This window comes from Notamacropus eugenii, chromosome 3 (genome assembly GCF_028372415.1).
Source record: "Notamacropus eugenii isolate mMacEug1 chromosome 3, mMacEug1.pri_v2, whole genome shotgun sequence".
Lineage (NCBI taxonomy): Eukaryota > Metazoa > Chordata > Mammalia > Diprotodontia > Macropodidae > Notamacropus > Notamacropus eugenii.
The window spans coordinates 283,824,406-283,848,860 of NC_092874.1; the positions used below are offsets into that span (position 1 = coordinate 283,824,406).

Here is a 24,455-nt window from a genome sequence, read left to right on the forward strand (position 1 = left end):
CTTTGGGAGAAGATGATCTAGAAGAATTAATCTTCAGTCTAGGGCTCAAAGGGACTCTGCAGGTCATCTGGTCCATTTTACAGATGAAGAGACTGAGGCACAAGAAGGTAATGTGACTTGTCCAAAGTCAGAAAAGCAAGATCACAGCTTTAAACCTGGAAGAGACCTTGAAGGTCATCTAGATCAACCCTCTCATTTTACGGAAGGAAAAAATGGAGGTCCAGGAAGAGTAAATGACTTTCCCAATGTCTGAAAAGTCAATCTTGGTTGCTTGGTATGACTATATGAAGAAGCATGGCATGAAAGGTGGAATTTGGGATCAGAAAGACCTGGATTCAGATCCTACCTCAGATACTTATTAGCTGTGTGAGCCTAGGAGAGTCACTTAACATCTCTAGGCCTCAGTTTTGCCCATCTGATGGCCTTTATGAAGACTTCCAGCTCAATCTATGATCAGTGCCTCAGAGTAGGAAATCTGCTGGAACATAAATCTATAATTTTTGATGGGCTTCAAGAAATCCTTTGTTACCCCCACTGATTGATCCTTGGTAAATCTTGCTTTTGAGTTTTTGAAATCATCCCTGTTCCTCTTGGCTAATATGGCTATTATTTGTCTTTGTTCTTTCTCTCTTTCTCTTATCTCCTCCTCCCTCTTCTATTTTTCTGAGTTTTCCCATTGAGGAACAACCAAAAAAAGGCTAACTCATCACCCTCTTGAAAATAACTAATCATTTTCTCCCTCTGTTCCTTTCTGAATCAAAAGATCATAGCCCTTTCTAGATTCACAAAAGGTTTGTATTCTGGGAAAGGTAGCCAGATTTTGAATATTTCATCATGAAACTGCACTTCTCAAACATAGGAGTTCCCTCGAGGTTTCATAAGTTTTATTTTGTGATTTAGCAGGTAAAGCTGCATGAATCTTGTGCTTCCTGAGTAAAGAATGCTGCTAAAAATGTGACAAATTCAGAGTCACATCTCAGGGGTATGCTACTAAATGGTTTTTTTTAATTATTATTTATTTTTAACCTTCTTTTCTTTATAAATTTTTAGTTCCAGATTCTCTGTCTCCTTCCTACCTCCCCCCAACCACTGAGAAAGCAAACACTATATTAGTTATACACATGAAACCTTGCAAGACATTTCCATATTCGCCATATTGCATTTGCATTTATATACATATATGTTATATATGCATATGTTTTATATATATATTTCTCTGTGTGTTTGTAGAGAGTGAGAGAGCAAGGGAGAGAGAACGAGACAATGAGAAAGAGAGAGAGAAGAAAATTATACTTCACTTTTGTACTCAGAGTTCATCAGTTCTCTGGAGGCAGATAGCATGCTTTTCATCATGAGTCCTTTGGAATTGTCTTGGATTATTGTATTAATCAGAGTAGCCATGTCTTTCACAGTCAATTTTCATTGTAACTGTTACTATTACTATGTATAATGATCTTGTTCTTGTCACTTCACTTTGCATCAGTTCATGTAGGTCTTGCCATATTTTTCCAGAACCACCCTCTCATCATTTCTTATAGCAGAATAGTAGTACTCCATCACAACCATCTGCAACTTATTCAGCCATTCCCCAACTGATGACCATCCCTTCAATTTCTGATTCTTTGTCACCACAAAAGAGTGGCTATATTTTCGATCATTTAGTCGTTTGCTTTTTTCTTTGATCTCTTTGGCACATAGACCTAGATTCAAGGGTGCGTGCACAGTTTTATGACCCTTTGGGTGTAGTTCCAAATTGTTCTCTGGAAAGGTTGGACCAATTCACAACTCCACAAACAAGTTTATTAGTATACATATTTTGTCTCATGCCTCATGCATTTGTTATTTCTGATAGGTGTGGGGTGGTTTCAGAATTGTTTTAATTTGCATTCTCCTAATCAATAGTGATTTAGAACATTTTTTCGCATGACTGTAAATAGCTTTGATTTCGTCTTCCAAAAGCGGCCTCGGACCTTTTACAGATTGGGGAATGGCTCTTAGTATTTTACATTGGACTCAGTTTCCTTTTTATTTGAGAAATGATGCCTTTATCGGAGAAATTTACTATAAAAGTTTTGATATTACTTCATTTTCTATGGTACCTTTTAACAAAATGTAGTTTCCCCGATTCTCTCTTTTAATTAGGTCTGTTTTTGCTTATGCTCCAAGTTCATGACTGTTGTGCTGAAGCATAATCGATTCTGCTCCAGATCATTATTTTAACTCTGTGTGTGTCTTTCTGCTTCAAGTGTGTCTCATGTCAACAACATATTGTTGGATTCTGGTTTCTCATCCATTCTGCTCTCTGCTTCTGTTTTATGGGTATCAGGGCTGGGGAACCTGCAGCCTCCAGGCCACATGTAGCCCTCCAGGTCCTCAAGTGCAAACCCTTTGACTGAACCCAAACTTCACAGAACAAATCCTCTTAATAAAAAGATTTGTCCTATGAAACTTGGACTCAGTCAAAAGGCCACACGCAAGGATCTAGAAAGCAGCATGTTGCCTCAAGGCCACAGGTTCCCCACCCCTGGCTATAAACGTTCAACAGAACATTAAATCACATCCTAATTTGTAGTGTTTAAAGGTTTCCAAAGTGCAATTGCTCATACTGAAAATCTAGCAGTGGGTCTCAGGAGCCACATGATCTAGCTGCTGCACATCCCTGTATCTGTCCCTTCAAAGAATTTACAAATACTATGGGATGCAGCTACTGAGCCTGCAAGTAAGGAAATCCGCATTGGATCCAAGTATCTTAGATTTAGAGTTGGAAGGGTCATCTAGTCCGTGTTTCTTATGACAACAGCTACCCCAGTGGTAAATGCCATGCAACCTTATTATATTATTATTGTTATTATTACTTAAGCAACCATTTTTAAGCATTTGTTAAATGACTCCTGTATACAAGGCACTGAGGATACAAACACAAGGACTGAAACAAACCCTATTCTCAAACAGTTTCTGTCCTAACAGGGGACACAAAAGATACATATGTAAATATCTACAGAAGAAATATAGAAAATAAAAACAAGTTAGTTACAAGATGGGTATCAGCAATTAAAAAGATAAGACAAGGATTCAGGTGGAAGGTGGTCCTTGAGCATTTCCTCTTTGGGTCTCCAGGATTCCAGTGACCCACAAGTAGAGAAATAATCTTCCATTTCCAGAGAAGTGAAGTTGGCATTCATCACAACCAAAGATCACACTAGTACCTGTGAAACAGTGGGGAGAAAAAAAAACAGCACTGGTAATTGAGTTAAAGGACTCAAGGTGTAAATCTCTGATGCTTATTGTCTGTGTAACTTGGAATGATTAAGTCCCCCCCAGTCCTCAGTTTCCTGATTTATAAAATGAAGGAGCTGGAGCAACTGGGCTCTAAGATCTCTTCCAGCTCTAAGGTCCATGAACCTTTAACCTCCTTAGGCCTCAGTTTCCTCATCTGTAAAATGTGGCAGTTAGATTAGATAACATTTGAGGTCATATGAGATTCTTTGATCCTATGCAAGAAAGTAACCTTGTAGAGTAAAAAGAATACCAATCCTGAAGAAGGATGTCTTGGGTTCAGAATTTACCTCTGACACAAGCTGTGTGACCTTGGTCAAGTCATTTACCTTCTGTGGACCTCAGTGTCCTTATCTGGGGCTTAGACTAGATGCTGTTTCCAGCTGTAGATATCTGAGCATATGGTTGTACATCTTCCCGTGGGGAGAACTTTAAAGAGTCTGAAGGATCTTGAGCTGAGTCACAGACCCACAATTACTTTTTTAAAATTTAAAATACATTTGGCCTCCTGGCATCACAAACATTTCTAATGTGACCACTGTGGGCTGGCTTCATTGTTGAAGCAAAGTGCCAAAGCACTGAAAGGTTGGATTTTTCTCTGCATTTAATATTAAATTACTGAGATTATTCATGGGGTGCTATGGATACCAACCTTCACTTTTCATTAATATGATAATGGCATTTCAAGTCTGCACCGTTCTGAAGATTAATGGAGATGCAAAGACTTGTTTTGTAGCTGTTTTATTAACAAGAAATCAAGTCTAATTCACTTTTGTTTCAAAATAATAATACAGCCCCATCTCTGGAGGTGAGGGCTGGGTCTTTGATTGGATTCATAGGGTTCCCTAACCAAATGATCAGAGCCTGAAAGCATTTGATGCCACCTGACAGCTGTCATCTGTAAGTCGGAAAGCTGGAACCAGAGGGAAATGCAATTTTTCTCTTCCTCTGGAATGTCTCAGAGATCATCCAAAAGTTTCCCCCTCCCCCTATTAGAGTATAAACCTCTTATTGACAAGGACTTCAGAGTTTTCACCTTTGCATACGTTAGTCTTCTCTTTCTCTGAATAACTTTAAGATATGTGTTGCTGAAGCAAGTCCTAGAGCCTTGCATATAATATGTCCTTTGGATTAAAAATTATAAAATTCTTAGTCTTTTGTACGGCTTTTTAAGCAACAATGTCACATTTCCTCATTTCATTCTTTTTGGCCCACATGCCTGTACTTTTATTTCTTTAACTCTCCTTTTAAGACTCAAGTGTCTGCCTTTGCCCCTCTTGTCTCTTAATGGCACAACTATAGGATCATGTTTGTAGACCTGGGAGAGACTTCAGAAGCCTTGCAGTCCAATCTCCTCATTTTTAAAATGAGGAAAGTGTGGTCTAGAGATACTCAAAGAAATGCCCAAAGTCATCCTGACAAAAGATGGATTTGACCTTGTGTCCTTGGACTGCAAAGTTAGCCCTCTCCACCACAATGTTCTCCCAAAGATAGAGTTGCTGTGGCCACCTCCTGAAATGTTCAGACTCTCAAACTTCAGGTGATGTTATGGATGTCCTGCCTTTTAATAGCTCGTATTTCTGCAGTATTTTAAATGTTTCTAAGTGACCATATATTTATTACTTATACTTAATACACCTTATACTTATTGATTTTATTTTATCCTCACAAGACTTTGAGTTTCTTAAGAACATGAAATGCTTTCCATTGTATCCTCAGCACTTAGCCTGTCACATAGTAGGTTTCCTTCTATCTTTGCATCAACTAGTGTTTAGCACATAGTATATGGCTCACTGACATTGCTTACTTCTTAAAGAACTGATTGATTACTTCCTCTGCTTATTGCTGCACAATCTGTAGACTCTCCTAATAACTTGTTGCTCCCTGATTAACTCTCTCTGTCCTTAAGCTGATATAAGAAGGAAGTATTACATCTTGGGGGAAAAATTGGTGGATGTTGGAGTGGATAGTGGCAAGGTATAAGAGGTGGGGGGACATGCATCTTTCCTCCATACATAGGGGCACCACAGGTAAAGGCCATTGATGGGAGGAAGCCCATCATTATATCTCATTGCAATCCCTTCCAGCAAAGGAGGGGAGTTGTTGATAGCTATTGGGAGGGAACATCTACCCATGTCCATGACCTGAGGCAAAACCCCCTTTTTCCTATCTGGGTGTAGCTCCATCTAGAGCCCAGTCTCAGGTTACAACATTTACCAGCACCGAGGTATTCTGAGCATCTTTCCTCTTCATAGTTCTTTCTATGCATATGGATAGCATTTTTCATCATGAGTCTTTTGGAATTGTCTTGGGTTATTGTATTGCTAAGGAGAGCTAAATTTATCACTGTTGATCCTCACACAGTACTGCTCTTACTGTGTACAGTGTTCTCCTCATTCTGTTCTCTTCACTCAGCATTAGTTCATGTAAGTATTTCTGGGTTTTTCTGAAGTCTTCCTGTTCATCATTTCTTACAGCACAGTAGTATTCCATTACATTCATATACCGCAACTTATTCAGCAAGTGAAAGGAATTTCTTAGCAGAAGTTCTTTACTGCAGAGGAATCATAGGTCTGGGCATTTTTTTTTTTATTTTAGAAGATGAAATAATATCCCCAGCTAAATTCAGTCCTTTTTTTAAACTGATAGCTCATACAGAGCAAGCAAAGTAAACCATGTGTGTCATAAGCAGTATGGAATGGTGGCTAAAATTCTGGGCTTGGAGTCAGAAGAATATGGGTTTAGAATCCTCCCTCTGTAGCTATACAGCCTTGGTTAAGTCCTTTAACATGTGTTTGTGCTTTCCTCAACTCATTAACTTATTTATTAAGTCATACAAAAGTTGAAATCTGGACTGAGAGCTAGGCAAGAGTTCCCTATGCTGATAAAATCATAGATGTTTTGTGGAGTCATGTGAAAAAATAGTCACTTGGGGAAGTAGAAACAGCCTGCTATTTGAAGTCTAAGGACCCAAATTCAAATCATGGTTCTGTCACTGGTGTGAACTTGGGCAAATGACAGAGGAAAGGAAACAAAAGAGAGGAAGGAAAGGGAGGGGTGGATGAAGAGAAGGAGGAAGGGAGAAAAGAAGAAACAAAAGGCAAAAGGAAGGAAATATTAAACACTTTCTATGTGCTAGGCCTCATGGTAAGCACTAGGGAGACAAGTACAGTGTAAAGTAAGACAGACCTGCCTTTAAGGACCTTACATTAAAAAGGAACTGAAGAATGATAGTTGGGGGAGGATGAAGGTACCTAGGGAAGTGACAAGTCCACAAGAAGTAAGGAGTGACTTGGAGGAGAATGAACATAGGCCAACCACAGCCCCTTCACCAAATGAAGACTCCAGGAAGGATAGGTCTACCAGCACTCCAGAGAAGTGAGATGCAAATATATATCCCAGTGAGGTTGTTTGATGGATATAGATATAGTAGGTCAATTCTCTGGTAAAACAAACAAATAATTAAAGGATAAAGACCAAGATAAGGTCAAAATAGGTACATGATTTAGACATACAGGGTGATATCATGAACAGATTAGGAGAACATAGAAAATTTTAGCTATCAAATCCATGGGCAGGGAAAGAGTTTATGACCAAGCAAAAGATGGAGAGGATCACAGGAAGTGAAATGAACAGTTTTGATCACATTAAATAATAGTTATGGAACAGGTAAAACCAATGCAGCAAGAATTAAAAGAAAAACAGAAAACTGGAAAAATTTTAGCAAATTTCTCTGATAAAGTTCTCATTTCTCAAATATCTGGGAAAATAAATCAAATTCATAAAAGCAAGCACCATTCCCCAATTGATAAATGGTCAAAGGGTATGAATTGGCAGCTTTTAAAAGAAGATCAAAGTTATCCATAGTTTTATTTAAAAAGTTTTAAATCATTATTATTTAGAGAGATGCAAATCAAAACAACTCCGAGGTGCCACCTCACATGTATCATGGCTAACAGACAGAGAAGAGAAATGACAAATGCTGGATTGAAAGTGGAAAAAATTGAGACACTGATGCACTGTTGGTGCAGTTGAGAACAAGTCCAACTAATCTGAAGAACTATTTGGAGCTATGCCCAAAGGGCCATAAAACTCTCCATACCCTTCAACCCAACAATATCACTACTAACTCTGTATTCCAAAGAAATCAAAGAAAAAGGAAATGGACCTATATGGACAAAAATATTTATAGCAACACTTTTTGTGATGGCAAAGAATTACAAAATGAGGGGATGTCCATCAACTGGGGAATGGCTGAAAAAGTGTGGTGTATGATTTTAACGGAATACTGTTGTTGTATGAGAAATGATGAAGGGAGTGGTTTCAGAAAAACCTAGGAAAACATATATGAGCTGATGTAAAGTGAAGTGAGTGGAACCAAAACATTATACACAGCAATGATCAACTATGTAAGACTTAGCTACTCTGATCAAGATAATGATTCCAGACAGTTCCAAAGGACTCATGATGAAGTGTTATACATCTCAAGAGAGAGATCTGGTGAGCTCTGAGTACAGACTGCGAGTGCAGACTGAAGCATAATTTTTTCACTTTATTTTTCTTGCTTTTTTGCAATATGGCTAATATAGAAATGTGTTCTGCGTGATTTCACATGTATAATTGATACCATTTTGTACGCCTTCTCAATGGGTAGAGGAGGTACCAGACAGAGGGAGAAAATTCAGAACTGAAATTTTTTAAAAATATAAACGTTAAAAAGAAAAAAGAGATAAAGGCACAAATAGTTGAATGTCTCCAGATATCCTGGATTATGTGCTTTACAGCAAATTCAGTGGCCACATAGTACTGGTGTTGACAGATCACTTCATAGGATGACAACCATAGGAAGGAGGCTTTCGTCATACTTCTGATAGGGAGTAAAAGGCAGATCTCTGATATATCTTCTGAAGCCTTACCAGTTTCCTTTCCTTAAGATTTCTAGTCCAGGAATCTCCAAGAGGTGATTGACTGAGACAGGGGCAGGCATATTTTGGTTTGAAAGCTTGATCCTTATCTCATTCAGGACCATGAGCTAGGGTTTGTAATTTTATTTTAATTTTACATTTTCAAAACTAATAAAAGCATTTTAAAAAATCCTTTCCTAGACAGATGTCTGTTATCTTAAAGTCTTTAATTTTTTGTATCAAAATGGGTCCCTCTTTAGGATTGTAGAGAAAAACCACAGGAGGGAAATGGTGCAGTTGAGCATCTAAGTGGAGACAGAAAAAAATGTCCCCTACATCTCTCTCTCCCCTCTTCTCTCTCCATACATGCATACATACATACATACATACTTTCTTCCTCTTCTTTTTCTTTGGAACATTTTTGTGGCTACTTCCTGTACAACACTGTGAACCTCTCTCGTCTAGAGTTCTTCAGGCTTTTTGTCTACCAGATCTAAACCTTTAAATTTATTCATCACTTCCACTTTATATTCATAAGGGATGTTATTTAGGTCTGATCTGTATGGTCTGATGGTTTTCCCTACTTTCTTAAATTTGTGTGGATTTTGCAATGAGAAACTCATGATGTGAGCCACAGCTCCAGGTCTTGTTTTAACTGACTAGATCAGGGGTGGGGAACCTACAACCTCAAGAGAACATGTAGCCCCTTAGATCCTCAAGTGCAGCCCTTTGACTGATTCCAAACTTTACAGAATAAATACCTTTAATAAAAGGTTTTGTTTTGTAAAACTTGGACTCAGTCAAAAAGCCACATCCAAGGACCTAGAAAGCCACAGTTTCTGCACCCTTAATTTGAGCATCTCCACCTTTGACTGCAAAAGTATACAGTTGGTCTGATTTCAGTACTGGCTATCTGGTGACATCCATGTGTAGAGTCACCTTGTGGGTTATTGAAAAAGAGTGTTTGCTACGATCAGTGAGTTATCCTGACAGAACTCTGTGACCTACCCTACTTCATCTTGTGTTCCAAGGCCCATCTTGCCTGTCACTCTAATTATCTTTTGTTCTCTCTTCCTTCTTATACTTGATGATCTCATTAGCAACCATGTGTTTAATTGTAATCTCAATGTGAGTATTCCTCAATCTTTAGATGTCGCCCTAGTCTCTCTCCTGAGGTATAGTTGCACATCTCCAATTACAGTTATCCCTTTCACATCATGGGGGCTATGGGCATGGCACCCCCATGATCTGAAAATTCACGTAAAATTGCTTGATCTTCCTTTCATATCAGACAAAAAGTCTGAATTTTGGTGATATTAAAAGATAAAATACTTTGATGTTATACAATACTATATATGTGTGTGTGTGTATATATATATATACGCATTTCTGAGTTTCTGAACTTTTCCTGTGTCATCTGTTGGCCTTCTTCTGCAAAACTCCCCCAAAATTCCCATTTAATTTCTTATGCCAACCAATATATCATATATATATATATATATATATATATATATATATATACACACACATACATACATACATATATATATGTGTGTATATATATATATATATATATATATATCTCAAAACCATGATGGGGAAAGTCAGGATGTAGAAGGGATAACTGTAGATCTATCAAAGTGCATGTCCTGTTGACACCATGAACTCAGCATGTCCAGAATTAACTAAACTCCTTATCTTTTCCTGCAAACCAACCTTCTTTCCAAGTCCCTTCTTTTGTCAAGCGCCTCAACATTTTTCTAGTTACCCAGGTTTATGACGTTTGTGTTATATCCAGCCAGTTGTCCGCTCTTGTTATTTCTACTTCACAACATCTCTTCTATCTGTTCCCTTCTCTCTGTTCCCATGATGATGGCCCCAGCTCAGGCCATGCCCACCTGTTACCCAGACTACTACAATAGCCTCCTAACTACTGTCCCTAATCGTCTACTCCAAAGCTCTACTCCATACTCTTATACAATGGCCATAGTCATTTCCTAAAGGGAGGTGTAGCTTTGTCACTGCCCTACTCAACACTTGCCAATGGTTCCCTGTGTGCTGGTTATTTCCCAGAATACAGTGTAAGTTCCTTGAAAGGAGGAAAATGCTATTTCCCAGAATTACCTTCTGTTGGGTGAGAAATGTTGTCTTTTTCTTCAACTATCTCTATTGTCCTTCTCTGACTCTTCTTTGTCCATTTTTCTTTCTGTCTGCGACTAAGAAAAGAAATATGTGACCATTTGCTTTTTGTTACAGTTTTCTATGCAGGTAGGCAGATAAGGGAGATCTTTTTGAATTTTTCTTAAAACTGTATAAATTGAAAAGAAATATCTAAGTTGAAGACTAAGATTTATTATTATATAGTAAAATATATCTGTAAAATGTCACCAAAAAACTTCCTCATGTTAGAAATTCTTGCATTAATCAATGAATTACTCAATCCACTGGCACAGTACTTGGTTCATATTAAGTATTTAATAAATATTTGTAGACTTATAAAATCATGGATTAATGCAGATATTCTTAAGCTTTCCTTTCCATACATCAGGGAAGTTTTTTGTTAGGATATTTCACACAAAAGAGTACTTGTGTTATAGAATACTTCTGACCTGCAGTGAGAGAGGAATTTTCCTCTTCTGGGAGTTCCTGATATCCATGAATTCACATGACTAGCCCTTATCCATATAGATACTGGTACGATATCTATCTGGATGTAGTCACAAATATATATGATATATGCGATATATGTGTGTATAATACATATGTACATGATAGCTACACACAAAGACACACTTATATGTGTGTTAGTAAAGGCCATTCATCATCTGACATCTGTCTAACTTCTCTTGGTTGCAGAGAAATGATTTTTATATTCTTTTTAAAAAACTGGGCTTTCTAAACATTCACAGAACAAAATCAAAACTTGTGGTTACAAATTCCTAAATTACATTCAATTTTTTAAGCTAATGGAATGAGTCAACAAGGTTACGGACCAGATGGCCGAAAAAGTTCCCCAACATGGAGAAGAGGTCCTATGGATGGGGGAGTGAGGTGGCTAAGTACTGATTCAGGGGAGGGAAAATAGAGAGGGTCCGGGCTTAGACTGCCCTGATATCTCCTGTTCTCTTTGATGCCAGACAGCATATGTAGGATCAATATGTAGAAATGACAAAAATTTTGGCTCAGTATAAACAAACAGCTCCTAATTTTGGGGGCTGCCCAGAAACAAATGGACTGCCTCATGAAATAGAGAGACTTTCATCACTGGAAGTCGCTAAATAAAGGCTTGAAGGTCACTCTTCTGGAATGTCAGGGAAGGAGTTGGTGCTTGGAGTAGGTTTTACTGCCTTATTTGCTTTCATTTGTTTAGCCAGAATGTAGCACAGTGCCTAGCATGAAATAATCGCCCAATCAAGTGGGTGTTTTTGCCCTCACTCCGTTCATTCATTTCTTTATAGTCTCTTCCAACTCTGAAATTCTCAGGTTCCAAGAGAGATGTTTTATTCAGAACAGTCAGAGTACTCATAGCTAACACAATTCTTTGCATTTAGTAGGTCCTCAGTAAATGCAGTGTTAAAGGATGAAAGACTGGAAATATCTGTAAAATAACACACCTATGGAGGAAGGGTAGGTCTGACCACTTACCAGTATACTTACCCAGCAGAGGGTTCTTTAAAAAAAATTGCAAGTCATTGTGTGGGTGATTCTATAAACAAACAAACGTGTGTATATACATATAGGTATATACACATATGCATGTGCACATATGCACGTAGATATGTATATTATATATAGACACACATATATCAATATCGTATATGTCACACATAATGCACACACAAATTTATGTACACATCCAGATAGATAGATATCACACCAGTATCTATATGGATAAAGACTAGTCTTGTGAATTCATTAGTATCTGGAACTCCCAGAAGAGAAAATTCCTTCTCTCGCTGCAGGTCAGAACCTTCACGACAGCTTCTAGTCTTCAGGAGTCATTTGGGGCATTGAGAATTTAAGTGGCTTGCCTGGATCACACAGCTGTTATGTGTTGGAGTCAGGACTGGAACACAGGTCTTCCCGGCTTCACAGCCAAGTCTTTATTCACTAGGTCATTTTGGCTGTCTTACCTATATCTATATAACGATGTCAATATTTGTGTCTTTATCAATAAAAATATATAAACCTAACTCTATATGGATATTAGTATCTAAAATGTGTGTGTGTATTAGTGTAATATACAGGATACCCCAAGAGTGTTGTTACAGTTTAAAGCTTTAATAGCTTAAAGTTGCATTAAGACTTTGGGGACACCCTGAATCTATGTGTATATCTGCGGAGTAAACATACATGTACATAAATTGTATATGTGTGCATGTACATTTATGTGTGTATGTGTCCTTTTTAAAGGCAGGCAGAGACAGAATAAAAGAAAGGGGGAGATAGAGGCAGAGACAGAGACATATTGGTGACTGAAGGAGACATCATCCAAAGTTCATTCCTGCTCTGCTTTTATGATCTTATGACCTTGTTTGAGATCTTCTTCCCTTGGATCCCATAAGATGATGCAAAGTAAATGGAGGTCTGTCCCCTATGTAATAATCACTTAGTGATGAGCTGTAGCTTCGAGAGTTCCTGATGAACATGAGGGATCACTCTTGGTAACAATCCCTTTGGGGTGTGTGTGTGTGTGTGTGTGTGTGTGTGTGTGTGTGTGTGTGCATGTGCATGTGTGGTGGTGGTGGTGGTGGAAAGGGTTCCTTATCAGAGAGTTCTTATAATATTTTAAAAACCTGACACCACACTGGGACCACATCCCATTAAGAAGCAAAGGTTAGATTGGCTTCTTTTTTTCATTGTGTAGGTATGGTTATTAACTACAGGCACAAAGCAATATCATTTATTCCCTAGAACAAAAACAAGTGAGGTGTCATGATTTGCCTAAATATTACTGAATATGCCCGAATACTGCTGCCTCTGTGGGTGTGAGGAACAATGTACAAGTCAGATGGTGTGTCTATGTCTGTGTGTGGTAAATAGTTAGGCCTATCTATGTAGGCAGCCAGGTGATACAATGACTAGTGTTGGGCTTAAGAGTCAGGCAGAACCCAAATTCAAATCCTGCTTCACATTTACTAGACATATGACCCTAGGCAGGTCATTTATCCTCCCTCAGTCTCTACTTTTCATCTGTGAAAGGAGGATAAATAATCACGTCTACCTTAGAGGAACGAGGGGTTCCAATGAGATAGCATGGAAATTGCTTTGCAAACCTTCAAATCCTGTATGAATGTTAGCCACTATTATTTTTTTCAGACAGATGCATATTCCTTCAAAAACATTCCATTCATTTATTCAGGGACCTATTATGTGCAAGCTATTCTGTTAGATATGGATATCCTACAAATATATCTTAATGTGACTTAATCTCTGCCTTAATTTCCTCATCTGTAAAATGGGGAAGCACCTGTTTCGTAGGATTCTTGTGAAGGTCAAATGATCTTGTGTGTGTGTGAGGTATTTTGTAAATCTTAGGGTGCTATATAAATATGAGCTCTTATTATTTTGCATACTTGTATTGTGTGTGTGTGTATATACCTCTGTGTGTGTACATATACACACATATGTGTGTTTGTATGATAGATCCAGCATAGGTATATGTATGTACCTGGCTTCCTGTGTTTTTCCAGGGAGCCAGCAGATGCCCCACAGTAGAAGGCACCACCCACCATAGCTAGAATCATGAAATCTGACCTTGACTTCCAGTTCTGCTCTTGAATACCCATGTGGCCTTGCATAGTTTATGCCAACCTCTCTTCATGCACCTTCCCTGACAAGGAGAATTGTGCACCAAGCAGCATGATATGGAGAAGCTGTTGTTTGCATGCCTGATCCAGATATTCCTTTATTTTGTGATTCTTCTTCCTTTATTTTTAGTCATTTGTGACCGGTATAATACACACACATGTATGTATATATACACACACATTTACATATAAATTTATATTTGTAATGTCAATCAGTCAGCAAGGATTAATTAAGCTCTTACAACATGCCAGATATTGTGCCAAATCCTGACAGGGCTCAACTAGACAATGAAAAAAAAAACGTACCCTGCCCTCCAGGAGCTTACACTTTTAAAACAAGAAACAACCTGTAAATAAATAGCTGTGTCTAGAGTCCACAGAGCACTTGGGAAGTACACTTGGAGGGGATGACATTAGCAGTGGGGAAATGGGAAAAACCCTCCTGCTAAAGGTGATGTTTGAGCTGAGTCTTGAAGAAAAAAGGGAGAAACTGAAATATCAAGGTAAGGAAGAAGATCATTCCAAGCATGGTGGGAGACCATTTCCAGGTCATGGAAATAGGAGATTGAACATCCATCATGCGCAAAGAATAGTCAGATAAACAATATGCCTGGATCACAGAGTAAGGGGGAGGAAAGGCTGGAAAGGTAGGAAGGGGTCGTGTTTTCCAGAGTTATCAGTGCCAAACAGAGGATTTTAAATTCAATCCTGGAAATACTAGAGAGCCGCTGGAGTTTACTGAGGCTGAGAGCATAGGGAGAAGAAGCTGGGTGACACGGTCAGATGCATAAATAAATTTCTGAAGTATTGAGGAATATAATTGCACAGACTAGTTTAAGTCATCCCTAGCACATGAGCTCTGTGTCTTTTCTCTGGTTTCTTGGATCACTGTTCTGTTCCTTCATCTTGTTCCCCAGTCATTTGTCCATGAGGAACTTTTTAAGAGGGCGGATCACAAGCTTTGGGGAAAGGTATGAATAATTTCTTATTGGGATGGCTAGCTTAAAGAAACATCTAGGAGAACAAATAGCAGCGGGATGAGTAAACATGGGCATTTAGCACAAGTTGCAAAGGAGGTCAAGAATCCAGTAGGACTGCTGAACTATTTTAAGGTAGAATTGGTTGGAATGATAAAGTCACAGGTTGAGTGTAGCAGACTTCTATGAGAACACAGTCAATGATTATTTTCAGTGCTATGGCCATGTTTGAAAAATAAAGCATAGTATTGTTAATAAGATTACTGGCTCTAGCTGTTGGATGATAGAGGAAGACAGAGTTTGAGTTCAGGAAGGAAGGAAGGAGGAAGGGAGGGAGGGAGAGAGGGAAGCATAAATAATTGAATGAATGAATTCATAAATGCATGTATGTATTATCTCCTGTCCCCTACTAAAAAAAATAGTAGTGGTTCCCTATGATCTTCAATATCAAATATAAAGCCAATTTTGGGGTATTTAAAATGCTTCTCAACCTTAAAAACCTTCTCAGCCTCAATGCTTCTCCCTTTTACCTTTCCTTCCAGTCTTATGGTTTCCTACATTGTAGCTACACTTTTCTTGCTATTTCTCAGATCTGACACTTGCTTTGTTCAAGGCTTTGGAGATACAAATAGAAAAATGACAGTTCCTGCCCTCTAAGGACTGAAGTCTTTGTAAGATAACTCAATGCTCAAGTAAAGAAACTTCGTATCCGATAGTCATTTTGGGGTGTAAATAAGTGCCATTCAGACTTGGATGGGTCTGACTTGTTATATAGCAGGTCTCTGAAGTGTTTTTACAGGATCAAAGTAGGGGGAGGGATGATTTCAGAGAACTTTTCTTTCTTTCCACATATCCTGTGACACATCTTTCTCTTATCCAAATGGACATCCTTTGGTAGACCAGCACTCCAAAGAGGAGGCAAGCCCTAGATAAGCCTTTAAGAATGGGACCATCTGGGGGGGGGGGGGGGCAGAGCCAAGATGGTGGACTAGAAAGACACATTTACATAGGGTCTCCCCACACAGCCCACAAAATACCTGTAGAGGGGGACTCTCAACAAATTCTGGAGCAGCGGAAGTGGAGAACAACAGAGTGGAGGAGATTTCCAGCCCACAGTGACCTGAAAGGCCCACAGAAACATCAGTTGCACCAGACTCAGAGTGCAGAGCCCAGCCCAGCCTTGGCCACGCAGTGCAGTGCAACGAGACTCTGGGAGGAGGACACCTTGGGGCAGAATCTCCAGTCCCAGCAGCAGGGCCTCAGATCCCTCAACCCACAGGCACCAAAGGTCAGTGACAGGGTTTTATCAGCTGGCCAGGAAGGGAGAAAGGCCTCCCCATAGCTCTGGCAGCAGGCAGCAGGCAGCAACCACAGAGGGGGCACAGCAGCCCTTACAGACCGCTCATTGTTGGAGCATAAAAACCCCTGGGGGCACTGAAGAGCTGAGTCTTACCTCAGCCCTGGGTGGAGGACCTGGTAGAGCTGGTCTTTGTCTCACAAGGAATGGTGGCCCTGCCCATCCAGCTTATCTGAAAATCAACCCCCAAGGCTTATTTGGCAAAACTGGAGTCTAGGTGGCTATGGAGAGGTAATTGCTAAGATTCTGGACATAAAAATCCCTTTCTGCATCCAGACCAGTACACACTTGATCATGCCACCTTGGAGGAACTTGGGATCTCACAGATTCCCAGAGTATACCCTACTCTTGACAAAGGGCCCAAAAGTCCAGTAACTGGTTGGGAAAATGCCCAAAAAAGGAAAAAAAATAAGACCATAGAAGGTTACTTTCTTGGTGAACAGATATCCCCTCCCTTCCTTTTGGATGAGGAAGAACAATGCTTACCATCAGGGAAAGACATAAAAGACAAGGCTTCTGTATCCCAAACACCCAAAATAAATATTCAATGGGCTTAGGTCATGGAAGAGCTCAAAAAGGATTTTGAAAATCAGGTTAGAGAGGTGGAGAAAAAACTGGGAAGAGAAATGAGAGAGATGCAAGAAAAGTATGAAAAGCAGGTCAACACCTTGCTAAAGGAGACCCAAAAAATGCTGAAGAAAATAGGCTATTTGTGAAAATGAATGTTAAAAGTTAAATAAATTGATTTAAAAAAAAATTAAAAAAATAAATAAATAAATATAGAGGAAAAAAAAAGAAAAGAAAAATAGGCTAACTCAACTGGCAAAAGAGGTTCAAAAAGCCAATGAGGAGAAGAATGCTTTAAAAAACAGAATTAGCCAAATGGAAAAGGAGGTTCAAAAGCTCACTGAAGAAAATAGTTCTTTCAAAATTAGAATGGAACAGATGGAGGCTAATGACTTTATGAGAAACCAAGAAATCATAAAACAAAACCAAAAGAATGAAAAAATGGAAGATAATGTGAAATATCTCATTGCAAAAACAACTGACCTGGAAGATAGATCGAGGAGAGACAATTTAAAAATTATGGAACTACATCAATAAAAGAGCCTAGACGTCATCTTTCATGAAATTATCAAGGAAAACTGCCCTGATATTCTAGAACCAGAGGGAAAAATAAGTATTCAAGGAATCCAGTGATAACCGCTTGAAAGAGATCCAAAAAGAGAAACTCCTAGGAGCATTGTGGCCAGATTCCAGAGTTCCCTGGTCAAGAAGAAAATATTGCAAGCAGCTAGAAAGAAACAATTCAAGTATTGTGGAAATACAATCAGGATAACACAAGATCTAGCACCTTCTACATTAAGGGATCAAAGGGTGTGGAATAGGATATTCCAGAAGTCAAAGGAACCAGGACTAAAACCAAGAATCATCTACCCAGCAAAAAATAGTCTTTCAATGAAATAGAGGACTTTCAAGCATTCTTGAGGAAAAGACCAGAGCTGAAAAGAAAATTTGACCTTCAAACACAAGAATGAAGAGAAGCATGAAAAGCTAAACAGCAAAGAAAAGTCATAAGGGACTTTACTAAAGTTGAACTGTTTATCCCTACATGGAAGGACAATATTTATAACTCTTGAAACTTTTCAGTATCTGGGTAGTTGGTGGGATTACACACATACACACACACACACACACACACACACACACAGAGCACAGAGTGAATGGAATAGGATGGGATCATATCTTTAAAAAAATGAAATTAAGAGGTGAGAGAGAAATATATTGGGAGAAGAAAGGGAGAAATAGAATGGGGCAAATTATCTCTCATAAAAGAAACAGGCCAAAGACTTTTTAGTGGAGGGAAAAAGAGGGGAGGTGAGAGAAAAACATGAAGTTTACTCTCATCACATTAGACTAAAGGAAGGAATAAAATGCACACTCATTTTGGTATGAAAAACTATCTTACAATACAGGAAAGTAGGGGAGAAGGGGATAAGCAGGGTGGGGGGGAGGATGGAAGGGAGGGCAATGGAAGGAGGGAGCAATTTGAAGTCAACACTCTTGGGGAGGGACAGGATCAAAAGAGAGAATAGAAGCAATGGGGGGGCAGGATAGGATGGAGGGAAATATAGTTCGTCTTACACAACATGACTATTATGGAAGTCATTTGCAAAACTACACAGATATGGCCTATAGTGAATTGCTTGCCTTCCAAAGGGAAGGGGTAGGGAGGGAGGGAGGAAGAGAAGTTGGAAGTCAAAGTTTTAGGAACAGCTGTCGAGTACTGTTCTTGCTACTAGGAAATAAGAAATACAGGTAATGGGGTATAGAAAGTTATCTGGCCCTACAGGACAAAAGAGAAGATGGGGACAGGGGAAGGGAGGGATGATAGAAGAGAGGGCAGATTGGTGATAGGGGCAATTAGAATGCTAGGCGTTTTGGGGTGGGGAGAGGGAAGAAATGGGGAGAAAATTTGGAACCCAAAATTTTGTGAAAATGAATGTTTAAAGTGAAAGAGAGAGAGAGAGAGAGAGAGAGAAAGAAAGAAAGAAAGAAAGAAAGAAAGAAAGAAAGAAAGAAAGAAAGAAAGAAAGAAAGAAAGAAAAAGAAAAAAGAAAGAGAAAGAAAAGAATGGGACCATCTGGTTGTATTACACTAATCATTTGCTATATTGTATACACCAGTTTGTCAGTACACAACACAAGCCAAGAGTGATGCAGCTGGATTCCTTTTATCCTGCCAGTATATCCCTCTTAATCTCAAACTGTGTTTTCCTTCTCTTTGTGGGCTAGAAACTTTCTGAATATAAAAAAGCTCATGCACCTTGTTCCAGATACATGAACAGGAATAGAATGTAAGATAAGTACTTAGCCTTCCCCCAACCAACCTGCTGTATTTGATCATTCCTTTATTACACAGATATAAAGATATCCACCATAAATTTAAAGATCAATTGTTAATTGTTCCCTTTTTGTTTCATATGTGTGTCTTTGTTCTCTTGAAGTCAATGTTCCAAGCAGAGACTGTGTCTTTTCTCCCTTTCTTTCTTTCATTCTCAATTTCCCAAAACACCTCAATGTCCAATAGCTATGTGTTTAATACTGGATGAATGAATAATTAGGTAAATTATTTAAAAAATCCTACGTTTTCTCTCTTCTTAAAATTAACATCATATAAACATTGCAAACCAGTGATAGAAGAAGAGAGAAGCCATCAAGAATTCCTAATTTAATGGAATAAAGATTTGGTAAAAATTTCATGAATGGTTATTTCTGCAGTTAAGATCATGACTTGCACGTGCTAGCAATATATATACATACCTATGTGCATTATATATCCAATTAGTATAAAATGAAACAAAAGTAATTTCAAAAGTTTGTAAACAAATGTGTGTATGTGTATATTATGTACATGTATGTATATGAGGAGGGGGAGGGCACTGTTGCCTATTTGGGGAAGCTAAGTGGTATAGAGTGAATAGAGTTCCAGGTCTGGAGTCAAGAAGACTCCTCTTTCTGAGTTCATATCTGGCCTCAGACACTTATTAGCTGTGTGACCTTGGGCAAGTCACTCCTCCCTGCTTGCCTCAGTTTCCTCATCTGTAAAGTGATCTGGAGAAGGAAATGGCAAACTATTTCAGTATCTCTGCCAGGAAAATCTCAAATGGGGTCACAGAGAGTTGGACATGACTGAAACAAATGAATGACAACAAATGTCCATTTAGACTATGTACATCCATGAGTCTTTCTAGAAGTGGTTTACACAGAAATAAAAGTAGACATCTTTAGCATCTCTTTCCCTCACCCTTCTCCAAAGGAGTCTTTGATTCCTGCCAGGAGAGTGGCTCTGGTCACTCCTCAGAGAAAAGGGTACTGGACTGGAATTCTATGTCTGTGATCCATTATTACTATTATTAGGCTAGGCAGTGTAATTTCTAGGTTCAACCTAAGCTCCTAATCACTATTTGTTGAATGGAAAGGAAAGCCCCAAGCCCTAAATCCCTGATTCCTTCCCACCAAATATCACTTCCACAGTGAACAAAGATAACATATGGTGAAGAAAGCCTTTTACCTGAGTTAACAGTAAAACAGAAATCAGAGAAAGTTTACATATGAGAATATGTGGAAGACATTACAAATTAAATGAGTTCTCCCTTTGGGAGTGAGATAACTCAGTTCAGTCAAGAGAGAAAGTTCCAGATCTCGACCAAGACAAAATTTCCCAAAGTTTCTAGTGTAGCAGTCTGGAGGTAAGGACATGATAGAGACTTCTTGTTCCTCGTTATTGGCTTCTTTTCAGAGTCTATCTCTCCCTTCAACAACTTGAAGAGAAGTATCTTCTCTCTTGAAACGAGAAACTAGGAGAACTCAGATCTCTTCCCTCCCATTCAATACCCCCCAGACCCCTTCACCCACAGGTGTGGGGTGTGGATCTCTACCAATGAGGAGAGGATTCCATACAATAGCCCTTACAAGTAAGAGTTACATATATATGTATAAATACAAAGGAGGGAAAGAAGAAAAAGAATATGCAAATTCCCATTTCATTCCTTCATATTCTTTCCTATGCTATCTTAACTAACTTCACTTTCCTTAAATCTTATCTGTTTCTACCTTTAGCTGAAATCAAAACTACTTGTAAATTTTGGTTTAACATTTGGGGGAATAGGGGCCAGATGTCCTACCACATTCTCCATCACTTTCGCCTTCATCTTCTTTTTAAAATGTTTTCTATCTTTTGTTTTTAATATCACCTTCATTTCTCAGTGCTTTCCTTCTTCCTCCTCCTTCCCAGAGAGTTGTCTTTTTTAATAGAATATATTTTTTTTAAAAAAGGAAATAAGTTAAGCAAAACTAACCAGTGCATTTTATGTACTGTTCCATACTCATATCTCCCCACTTCTGCACAGGAGGAAAGGAGGTTGGTTTTCATGTAAGTCCCTTTGGGTCCACGCTTGGGCATTATGATCACTTCTATCTGCAGAAGTTCTTACTGATAGAATTCTTGCGGATAGAATCCTGTAGATTGACAAAATACAATTCAATTAAAGCACCAGTGTCTAAGAAATATGCGTGTGGTTTTTATTTTTATGTTAACTAAACTCCTTATACATTTCAGTTTCTGTGAAAAGAAATGCGTAATACCTTGGAAAATCTATTTGGAAGTGATAACAAAATTATTTGGTAATAGAAGAAAAATGATCCAGAAGTTGTCTAATCAGTAATCAGTTGTTTCAGATTTATTGTTTCAGAGGGTGATCATCAGAACACATTCAGTATTAGGAAGTGGGCTTGTTCTGTTTCTATTGTTACTTCTTTGAAAAGCTGAATATTAATGATGCAAAAGTCCTGTACATTTAATTCTCTTCTTTTAAATATGCAACAGCAATAGAAAATTATCACTGCTTAGGAAAATGGCACGAATATTTTCTCTTTGCTATCAAAGTAGCATTTAACATTTCTGAGCAGTTTAAATACAGAGTGGACAAACATTAAGTCTTCAAGGCATAAATGTTTGTATATAAGAGGTTTGTCCTTGCTCTGCATTACTGGAAGGCCGTCTTTCTTGATGACTTTTCAAGATTGGTGAAAAGCTTATCAGGAGTGTATTTTGAAAAATGTTATGGTTGAGGAAAGCTGGGCTCTTTAAAAAGACCCTCAGATGGACCCATCAAAAGTGTTTTTTAAATTTATTTTTAGTTTTCAACCTTCATTTCCACAAAATTTTGAATTCCAAATTTTCTCCCCATCTCTCCTCTCCCCTCACCCCATGATGCCTTGCTTTCTGATTACCCCTTCCCTCAATATGCCCTCTCTTCTATCACACCCCTCCCTTCCCTTATCCCCTTCTTCTCTCTTTTCTTGTAGGGCAAGATAGATTTCTATACCCCATTACCTGTATTTCTTATTTCCCGCAAGTCCACTGCTGCTTCAGGGGTGACTCTCTTCCTGTCAGCAAAGACATTGACATTCCACCACCTCATTATCAAACACTCTCTGAAAGGATGGGCAGTAGCTCATAGAAAGATGAAATTTTGAGCAACATCTGGAACTGACCAGATATACCCAGAAGGAATCCAAGCTGGGGTGACCATTTTAAAGGCCTTCAGGAATCTATTTTCAAGATAGCTAGGAAATAGAGTAGATAGTACACTGCACTTAGAAGCAGGAAGACCTGAGTTTGAATATTGCCTCAGATACCTACTAGCTGTGTGACCCTGGGCAAGTCATTTAACATTCACTCTGTTTCTTCATCTGTGAAATGGAACTAATAGTAGCAACTACCCCAGGTGATTATTATGGGGATCAACTAAACTACATTAAGTGCTTTGCAAACATTAAACACTATGTAAAGATTAATTATAATGATAATAAAAATCACAAGCATTATTATTATTTTAACACTCTCTGAAGCAGAGAAGGATTCCAGAAGTATATAAAAGATCATGCACAATTTCCCTAGCACAATTGCTAGGGAAAGATTCCTGAGAAAACATCAGCTGTTGTGGCTTCACATGCCAACTTTCTCTGTCTGCAAAATATTTATAAGAATTATCTATGCATGCATGAAGGATGTCCTTGATGAAAACTTGAGATGGGAGCAGTCAGGCTTGTGTAGACTGTTTTCCACAGTGTATCCTTCCACTAGCACTGGTAGAAGTTGCTTTCATTTTATGCATAGAACCTAAAGCACATAGTAAGTTACCAACAGAGGACCAGGAAGGAGCTCACATTTGTGGTGGGCTATCCAGGATGGGTAGGAACTAAATAGGAGAAGAAGAACCGGAAAGAAATGCCAAGCCTGGGTGAAAACAATAGCAAAATATCAGCATTTTAGAACTTGCTGCATTCTGGAAGAATGCAAAGTAGCCCTGTTTATTTAGTGGGCAGGGAGAATTAATATAAGACTGGAAGGATGCAAAGTAGCCCTGTTTATTTAGTGGGCAGGGAGAATTAATATAAGACTGGAAGGGTGAATTGGTGCCATAGTGGAATGAATGCTTTGGAGGGTAGAGGAGTTTGATTTTTATTTAGGAGACAGTAGGGAGCTCTTGCAGGCTCTTGGGCAGATAATGGCCCAGTCAGATCTCTCAATAAGAAAGATCATTTGGCTGTAGTAGCAATCAATCGATCAATTATTTATGGATTAAGCCAAGGACCAGGTGCTCCGCACTCGAGTTACAGAAATAATGTATGACTTAATTCCTACTCTCCAGGAGTTTTATTCTAAAAGAGGAGACCATGAGGACATAGGTACAAAAACATAGAATAGGGGGAACATGTCAAACGTCCTCCATCTTTAAAAAACCTCCCTCAGACCTCACTTTTCCCCAAAACTATCATTCTATATCTTTCCTCCTTTTCTTTATAAAGCACTTAGAAGAAGTTTCTGCATTAACTGCCTCTACTTCCTATTCTTTCAATGCTAGACGCTCCGCAGGCTGGCTTCCCACTTCCTCATTCATCTAAACTTGATCTCTCCAAAGTTACCAATCAGTAACTTTAAAATCTTCATTTATAAATCTAACGACTTTTTCTCCATCCTCACCTCATCTTCTCAGCCTCTCTTCAGCACCTGACACTGCTGACCATGCTCTCCTCCAGGCTGTGCTCTCCTCTCCAGGCTTTCATGACCTTATTCTCTCCTGGTTCTTCTCTGACCTGTCTGACCGCACTTCAAGTTCAATTGCTGTGGGGGTTCAGACCATGTGGCTGTTCTCCAGGATTTGATCCTATGCCTTCTACTTCTCTCTACATGCTGTCTTGGTGACCTTTTTAGCTCCTGTTGGTTTAATGATTTCCCTAACATGGTAACTCCCAAATCTCTATTACCAGTGTTGCTCTTTCCTTTCTGCTTCGTTTCCTCATCACTGATTGCTTTTTGGACATGTGAAAAGAAGTGGATTTCATGAAAGCATCTCAAGCGCAACGTGGCCAAAACTGAGCTCATTATCTTTACACATGGACACATCCCAACTCATTCTTCTTCCAAATTGTACCATTTCTATTAAAGCTACCACCATTATTCCAGTCTCTTAGGTTTGTGACTTGGAATTATCCTTAATTCTCCTTCTCCCTCACCCCAAATTTCTGATCAGTTGCCAAATCTTTCACTTTCTACCTCAATT

General features: G+C 38.8%; 1 protein-coding gene and 1 long non-coding RNA gene across 9 annotated transcripts in view; one reads left to right on the forward strand and one right to left on the reverse strand.

Moving 5' to 3' along the window:
* Positions 1-24,455, forward strand: part of ANO4 (anoctamin 4) — a 415,424-nt gene that overhangs the window by 272,546 nt on the left and 118,423 nt on the right. The window lies entirely within an intron of this gene.
* On the reverse strand, positions 746-24,078 carry LOC140534554 (uncharacterized). Its single transcript, XR_011977359.1, has 5 exons — positions 23,876-24,078; positions 22,223-22,275; positions 21,186-21,345; positions 10,305-10,396; positions 746-3,206 (listed from the first exon to the last, which is right to left on the reverse strand). It is a non-coding gene; the product is annotated as an uncharacterized lncRNA (long non-coding RNA).